Genomic DNA, 8,728 nt, shown 5'->3' on the forward strand with positions numbered 1-8,728 from the left:
GTCTGATGCCCCCTTTCTCTTCCTCTCAGTTCTCATAGAAGAGACAGGATGGGAACAGTGTGGTAAGAAATCCTCTCACCACCATGGCACAAGCAGATCACTTTACAGTCTATGCCCAGAGAATGTAGATTATCTGCACTCCACATGGACAGTTTATTTTTTTTTATTTTTATTTTTTCACATGGACAGTTTAGAGGATGCTTGCTTTATTTTATATTTAAAAATATAAGCCAGGAAACATACAGAGCTTGTATAAATTGGATAGGAATCTATCCCTGCATGTGAATATCCAGAGCAGGCCATTGGACAAGCTCCTCTGATTCTTAACCAACGTCACGTGAAACGGTTTCTTCAGTTCTTCTACCCATGCTCTCTGACTGCATGTCAAACCTGATCCTTTGCTTTTTATCTTCAGCTGTGCCAAGAGAACAGCAGGTACATGTCCCCAGAATAAAAACTGTATAGCAGAACAGCTGCCTGGGGCCTGGCTCCCTGCCTTCAACACCCTAAAGGCTTAGGGTTGTAGCTACAGCCTTTGAAACACAGTTCTTTGCAAGCTTTGTATCCTCCTCCCACCTTGCCCTCTGCAAATCCCCTCTGTCTGCCTCATGTCAACAATATAGACTTAGGTTGGCTGGAAGATTATTCTTTTTTTTTTTTTTTTTTTTACTGCAGGCGGTGCAAATGAGGAACATACAAACTACTGATTTAGGGTAGTCGCAGATTCGTGGAGTAGTAAAAAGTAGAAACCTGAGCCAATGACTGTCTCTAAACTTCAGTGTTCTCCTCAGTAGAATGGGTTGAAGGTATCTTTCTGTTGAGTAAGTGTTAGAAAATGGATATCAGGTGCCTCCTCTCCAAATATTTATTTTTCTTCTCGTCATTCCACTCTACACTATCCCCTATAGTGGATAACTATATTATATTCACCTCACTCCTAGCTTATGAAAGTTTTATCCTTCTCCAGCTATCAGTATATAAATGTCTATACCCTGAGTACCCCATTCTGAAATTATTTCATTTTAATGCAAAATCCATTTGACTACCTTCTTTGTCCAAGGCTTCTTTAAGCCGCTAGAGCCACACTGTCCAGTACAGTAACCTCTAGCCACATTTTACTATTGAGAATGTGAAATGTGACTTCTCTAAATAAGTATGTTCTTTAAGTATAAAATACATACCAGACCTCATTAAGACTTCATATACAAAAGGAGCGTGAAGTATCTCATTAATGTTTTGTGTTGCTCTGTCTTGAAATGGTAATCCTTCAGATACATTGGATTACATAAAAAAGATTGTGAAACTTGATTTCACCTGTTTGTTTTTTTATTTATCATACATGGCTATCAAGAAATTTAAAATTAAGTATGAGCTTATATCCATGGCTTGCACCATATTTCTGTCAAACGGCATTGCAGCGGAACTTTTCCCTTACCCAAAGTCCGTATTCCAAATTTCTCCTGCAACAAAATCCTCTCCCTTCAACCCGGGAGTCCTCCTTACTCCTCCACCATTCGAAGGCAGATATGTTCTTCCTTCTTCTCCAGCATGGATAATATCCAGGATCTTTTAAAGCAAGAGGATTGAATTGGCATTTTAATGTTTCTAAAAAAATGTGTATATCATGCATGATTTAAAAAAAAAAAAAGTGGTTATGTGACCTGACCCCATTGCTACTTAGCCGGAAGAAAGAGGTGGACTGTGAGTTCTTCTTCTGACCTCTTGATAGTCTTGGGAATAGCAATTTGGCAGAAGAGGGGAACATCTGGTTCTGAATTTGGGTTTCATAGATTCAAATCCTTGCACTGCATTAACTTGAATCTGTAACCCTAGGTAAGTCTCTTGAGCTCCTGGAGTTGCTTTCTGCAATGATAAATATGTCTTTGTGAAAGTTAGATTTAAATTATGTAAAGCATCTGACATATAACAAGTCTTTAATGAGTGGTCCAAGTATTATTTCACATGACAAATCATACTACTAAATAATTCATTGGGACATTGGGACAGGGACCATGGGATGCGGTGGACACTGGAGACATGTAAATTCCACAAGTCTGTTACAAAACATCTACTACACCTCCATTATTTCTGTTTCCATTAGATTTTTATTGTGGGTCTGATTTTCAACAGGTGCAAATTAAAAATATCCATAAAACTTTGAGGGTGATATCAAGATGTAAAGAACATTAAAGATATGATCTTAATGGTTAAAAGAATACTTTTACCACATACTTTATATCAAAGATTACATTTAATCACAGAAGGCAACTGGTTCCATGGTCTCAGAAAAAAAATGAGAAACAAAATTTTTCAGCCAACGTGGGGATTCTTTACATTCTTCATACTCAGTGATACATATGAATAGATTGAGCTTCTCCAAAATTTATATGGCTACAGTTTAAGAAACACAGAATAACTTCCAAAAAGTAGGAAAGAAATTCTTTGCTAATTTTCTTAACTCCAGAGATTGAGAGGTGAGAAAGGTTCTATTCTTCAAAGTGCCTTAGTAGTCATTTTTACCACACTAAGGAATTTTTTTTTTTTACTTTAAATATAATATTCAACTTTTCAGGATTTCTATATATATTAGAATTAGAGCTGATCCTTGGATGACCAAAGTAGGGGTGATAGAAACTAAGGCAGGACTCTTAACTGGCTCAAATGGGCCAAAGAAATCCAAGACCTGCCTCTTAGATCTTGGATTCATGGTTGCTAATTGAGTTTTGGGATCAAGGCCTCCCGGAGAGGCTGCCATTGACTGGTGATTTCCAAGCACAGGGAGGCCAGATTCCCTTAGGTTCTTTCTACTCACCATGTATATTCCAACATTCAGTGCTTCCCTGTCATGATTATCTGAGGCAAAGTAGACTATGAGAAAAGATGGTGAGACCAGGTCAATAATATCAAATCTCCTAATTTGGACCTAATGTGATCCTGCTGAGATAAAGGCCCAAAGAAGGCAGATTCAATTGTGTGTGAACACTGCATATTGGAATCATATATCTGTATGTATATATATATATATATATATATATTTTCCCAGATTAATCTTTTCTGGTGGATTAAATATTGGTTGTGAGAGATGACATGCATAAACCCACTGTAAGTCAGATTAAGTTACCAATTAATTGGCCAGAAATCAGAATTCCACAAAGCTGGAGAAATTGCAACCTACTGAGCATATCTGCACCTGAACAGGTGTCACACAGCTTCTGGTGTCACCTGGCTTCACGAGGGCTTACATGGTAATCAGGTAACACTGCCACAAATAATCTTTTTTACTAAGGCTTCCATTGTTCAAAATTGGACATTCCCATTCCTTATGCCAGACAAGTGGGAGTAGAGTCATATCTTCATGGGGGAGGAAAGTTGTATGGATGCCCGGGCAGCCTAAGCTCTCATTCATCTCTGTCCCCTGCTCTGCAGCTCTCAGAAAGCCCATTTGCCTGCACCAGCACAATTTCTCGGTTGTCATCCTATAGTTGTCATTCTGTAAAAAATTGTTGATACACACACACACACACACACACACACACACACAAGAAGGAGTGAGAAAGAGGAAGGGAAATTAGCTCATAGAGTCGGTGCTCTTATTCACACAAAGAAGAAAGCAGATGAATCTCAGCGAGGTCAAGTAACATGCTTAGGATCTCACAGCTAGTCAATGAAAGAACTAGGCTCTTTAACCCTATGTGGTCTAGCCACAAAGCCTGGAAATTTTCCAACACGTCCTGCTTTTCATCAGCCATGAGTTTAATAATAGAAATAATCTATTCAGTGCTTTTCCTATCCAAAAAAAAAAAAAAAAAAAAGTCAACGTATTTTCCTTTCTACTTTCCATTTACACTTTTTCTTTCTCCTTTGGTTGTTCTTTTTTTTTCTTTTATCCTAGCCTTTTGTTTTCCTTTTTTTCTCCCCCTTTTCCTGCTCACTCATCTCTTCCTTCTTCCTCATTCTTTATTTCTTTTCCACTCTCTCTTTTCCAATTCCATTAATGAAAGTAGATAATAACTTGTGAATTCAAGTGGAACTTCATTTCTGAAACTGCACACTCATGCTGGAACCCATTAAGCTCGATAGCGAGAAATGAGAGAAATCATAATTATCAGGCCACTAAAATACATGAAACATAAAATTTGTCAGGGAAAGTAATTGAAATTATTGGAGCAGTTGGGCCTGGTGCTGAGCAGACCCTCAGTGATAATGGAAAGGTTACGGGTGATGTTTAGCAATGCTGATGAGGTCCAAGGTGACTCCACACTACCACAGTCAGCAAATTTATGCTCAGTTTATATTATTTTGCTAATCCATCTCTGGGTATTTGGAGAAATGTGGGGTTCGGGGAGCCCCTTCATCTGTCCAGCGAAGCCGGTAGAGGTCTTATTCTTTTTATCACACCATTAGTGAGTTTTTTCCTTTTCTCGTTTTGTTGTCTTTTCTCTCCTTGAATTTCATCTTTTCATTTCACTTCTTCCCACTATTCTTTATTATTTTAGCTTTTTTCTCTGCCCTTTCCCATTCTCAATGCTACTGTTTAATTCCATCTAAAATTATTTGACGATTTGTCTGATTGGTGTGTAAAGTGTCTTTTCACCCAGTGGCAACTCTGTGACCTAGGATCAAAGTTTTTCTTCCCTTGATCCAGGCTGCCTGCCACTGAGCTTAGGCCACAGTCCCAATCTGCACGTACAGGCGTTTCTGCTGCTATCATGGCTAAACAAATGTCACTGCGCATGTTCTGCTGTTATCTGAGCACATACGAAGATGCAGGAATGAAAGAGGCTGATTCTCCTACAACCAGCCTTAAAATTCTGAATGTGTCTCTGATCTCAGCAACTTAAGAATTTTAAGTAGTCAAGGCTACTTATATACTGTGATTATGGCAATAAGGGCTGAGACACAGAAAATATCGTCCAGAAAGGGATACTAGTTCATACAAGGTTAACCATATATTCAGACCATGAGACTAAGACATTTTTGAGAAAGATACCTGAATCATACTGGAAAATATTTACAAAAGTCACCATAGCTGATAATAGTTACGGGCTGAATAAGCATCCGCATATATAAATATGCATGACATTGATGATTTCCTCATAACTTTGTATCTCTTTCCTATCTCCGTGGTAATATACATACACACAGATATGTATTTTAAGATTTTATTTCTTAAAAATAATCTCTGCATACAACATGGGACTTGAACTTACAACCCCAAGATCAAGAGTCACAAACCCCACCAACCTGAGCCAGCCAGGTGCATGGCAATTTACATTTACAACACATTCTAACCCTTTCCAAACTTTTATTTGATCTTCACCTATCAAAACTATGGAAGCTATTATTATCCCCATCCTAAAGCTGAAGAAACTCAGACTCTGAAAGATGAAATGATATAGACACTGTCACTTGATCAGTGAGTAACGGATGTTATGTTTCCTATCCTTTTAGCCTACATGCTTTTCGCAGTGCCTTGTATCCCTACTATCAGAAAATTTTTGATTTGGGCCTGAATAGCATCTTGGTTATTTGAAAAAGTTCAATGACCTCATTTGGATGACTCTATACTGTAGTCACTGTATCTCAATACGTGGCTGACCAAAGCATACTTACGCTGGTATCAATGCTGACAACTCACCAGTATCTAATCTTTCTCAGAGGTGTGAATTCTAGTTCCCAAATTTCCACCAAGTGGTAGCTTAGTCTCGGCTTCAACAGTTTTACAAAGGAATGACTTTAGAGCTAGCCCATTCCATTGTTGGATAACTCTAGTTGTTTTTTTGTTTTTTTTTTATTTTATTTATTTATTTATTTGCTTTGTTTTGTTTTATTTTTCTGTTGAGACAAAGGCCATTGCCAATTCAGTGAGATTCCAGCCTTTAGAATACTCTGAACAAGTCATAGAGAGTTACTGAGCTTAAAATATATGCCAGCTTTAGACTTAAATGCTGGAAATAATCTCTTCTTCTACAGTTGCAGCCCTAGTCAGAATCTCTGTATTGATAGCTGAGAGTATGGCCTCTTGGGTCAGACTATCTGGTTTGAAACCCAAATCCACCTTATGTTGTTCAAGGTTGTGCGGGTTCCCTAATTTCTGTGTGACTCAGATTTTCCATGTGCAAAATGAGGATGGCAATAATACCACCAGATTGGGTTTTGGCCGGGAATAAATGACTTGATATATATGAGAAACTTGAAAGATAGCATGGCACTTACTGAGCGATAAATAAAGATTAGCTATTATTATGGTAAGGACAGTAGTTCAGAAAAAAAAAAAAAAAAGAAAAAAAAAAGGACAGTAGTTCAGGATATCTAGACCCCTCTCATGTACCTCTCTGAGTCCTCTTCTCTAGATTAAAACCCTAGGTTCAGTAGGTGGGTCATTCACTCATCCCAAATGAACTGAGTGACTGGTAAGGGCCAAGGGTGTGATGAGCTCTAGAGGTGAGCCAGGAACAAACAATCCGAGGGCTAAAGGAGATCATTGTCTATCTGTTTAGGAGATGTGGATCTTCACAGAGATAACTGTGATTCAGAGAGACGAGGGCTGAGATTTTCATACGTACAAAACGAGGACACGGTGTAAGACACACACAGATAGACACACACCTTTTTCCCCAGCTGAGCTGGTGGTGGGCTGTAGGGCAAGACTTAGACTTTTCTGGGAGGAAGCCCTGATTCAAGGCTTGAAGGACAAGTTAGAGGTAGCTGGGAGAAAAGAGAGGAAGAGGAGGATGGCGTTGAAAATAGGACATGTGCATGTACAAAGGCCTGGGAACGAGGCATTTGATGGGCACTCTAAGTGGTTTAGTACGGATGGAGTATAAGCTGCCTGTCAGAGAGAGGAGACTGCGGAGATGGCTGGAGAGAGCCAGGCTCTTACAGGCTCTGCTTAAAAAAAAATAAAGAAAGAAAGAAGGTTGACTTTTACCTTGATCTCTTCTTGGCAGCCTCATTACACTGGAATAAATTAAATTCTAAAGTCTTCTTTTACATGTGCTGCTATTAAAGAGAGTTTGTTTGAACAACAAACAAAAAGCAGTGCTTTCAAGGCCCAGAATACAGGCTCAATCAGTAAGGATGCTGGGAAGAAACCAGGGCCAACAGGAGGGCGCAGACCACCTGAGGGGAAAATTGGGGCATTCTTTCAAATTGTCTCATATAGCAGATTCTTATATAGGAAGCTCTGGAAAATAATCATATAAAATGGAAAGTTTTAAAGATTTTTCTGATGAAAACAATGAGAGAGAGGTTCTGAAAAGCCAGGTGATTCATACCTTAGAGATTCTTAGAATGACATGATTGGGGCACCCAGGTGGCTGAGTGGTTGAACGTCTGCCTTTGGCTCAGGTCGTGATCCTGAGGTCCTGGGATCGAGTCCTGCATCAGGCTTCCCGCAGGGAGCCTGCTTCTCCCTCTGCCTGTGTCTCTGCCTCTCTCTCTCTGTGTCACTCATGAATAAATAAATAAAATCTTTAAAAAAGAAAAAGGAAGAAAGAAATGATCAATTATGAGGGAGTCCACTAAAATTCTTTTTACTGCTCTTTGAATTCCTGATGGCTGTTAGAACACTTTGGGGGTGAAGATCTCCTTGGTGTCACATAAGGACTGTCTGTGATCACTTTTGTGACGTTTTCTATAATTCCATGTCCGTCCATCCCTGTACTCTGAAAAGTGTCTTCACTATTCCATTGAAAAGAGAAAATTACTGCATATGTAGCATTCATGGTCAAGTACTAGATAATAGGGTCCTGAAAATAAAGAAGTTTTACTTTGTAATGGGGCATAGGAATAAAAATAGGCTTGAACATATAAATCTTTTAGATTCTGTGCAGCATGTATGCACAAACACTACATTCCACAGGGGGAGAAATATTAATTCTAAGCTCCAGGCATTGAATTGTCATCCAGCGTTCCCAAATTGCCAAGATGATGGTATTATTTCAAACCTGAAATCATCTAATGAAAGTACCCGCTGGGCTGTTGTTTAATAGGTGTTTGTCATGTTTATTTTACTATTTCTATAGTAAACTTCATTTTGTCAACGTATGCGGACATTTGTCCTAAATTACCTCAACTATAGCTAATGGGTACCAAACTCAGTATTCCGGAGTATTCCTTACAAGGCATTTATATGGATGCATCATCCATAAAGACATATTTGTATGAATAATGTCGAGTGCATATTTGTATACATTAACTTCTGGTGCATAGAGCTAGAAAGCACAAAAGTACCTTATTTTAGAAACATCAGTGAGAAAGGACACTTGTTGTTCTAACTAATACAAGAAGAAAATTTAGAGTTTTATACAGTGGTATGAATAAAAGGAAAGTCCAATTAAGGACAATTTGATTTTTTCCCTGGTCCCACTTTATGCCACCAGGAAGGTACTGATCTTTAGTGGAAAACTGGAAAGTATCCTTGGAACATCTATTGTAACTTTTAATCAATAAGGGATCCACGTCCCAGTGACGATGGCTCATTTGTCAAAGTGTTACAGTTAATTAATACAAAGTGAGAATTTGAACTCAGCTCTTCAGATCCCTGATTTATGCATTTCCCACTTCAACATTGCCATTTCTGCCCTTTGCTATTTCTCTGCAGATCGCCTTCCTTTTAGAGGTTTTGTGAGAGTTAACATCTTCAAGTGTGCTCTTGTGTATTCCATCCAGCAGACGAGAAATAATAGTGAGAACCTAGCCTCGTGCATTAATTTAAAGTTGCTTT

General features: G+C 38.7%; 1 long non-coding RNA gene across 1 annotated transcript; it reads right to left on the reverse strand.

The window, feature by feature from the left end:
• Nucleotides 1-1,326: 1,326 nt before the first annotated feature.
• LOC140625027 (uncharacterized) lies at nt 1,327-8,259 on the reverse strand. Its single transcript, XR_012024424.1, has 3 exons — nt 7,278-8,259; nt 1,667-1,863; nt 1,327-1,566 (listed from the first exon to the last, which is right to left on the reverse strand). It is a non-coding gene; the product is annotated as an uncharacterized lncRNA (long non-coding RNA).
• Between the last annotated feature and the right edge of the window lie 469 nt (nt 8,260-8,728).

This window comes from Canis lupus, chromosome 35 (assembly GCF_048164855.1).
Source record: "Canis lupus baileyi chromosome 35, mCanLup2.hap1, whole genome shotgun sequence".
Taxonomy (NCBI): domain Eukaryota; kingdom Metazoa; phylum Chordata; class Mammalia; order Carnivora; family Canidae; genus Canis; species Canis lupus.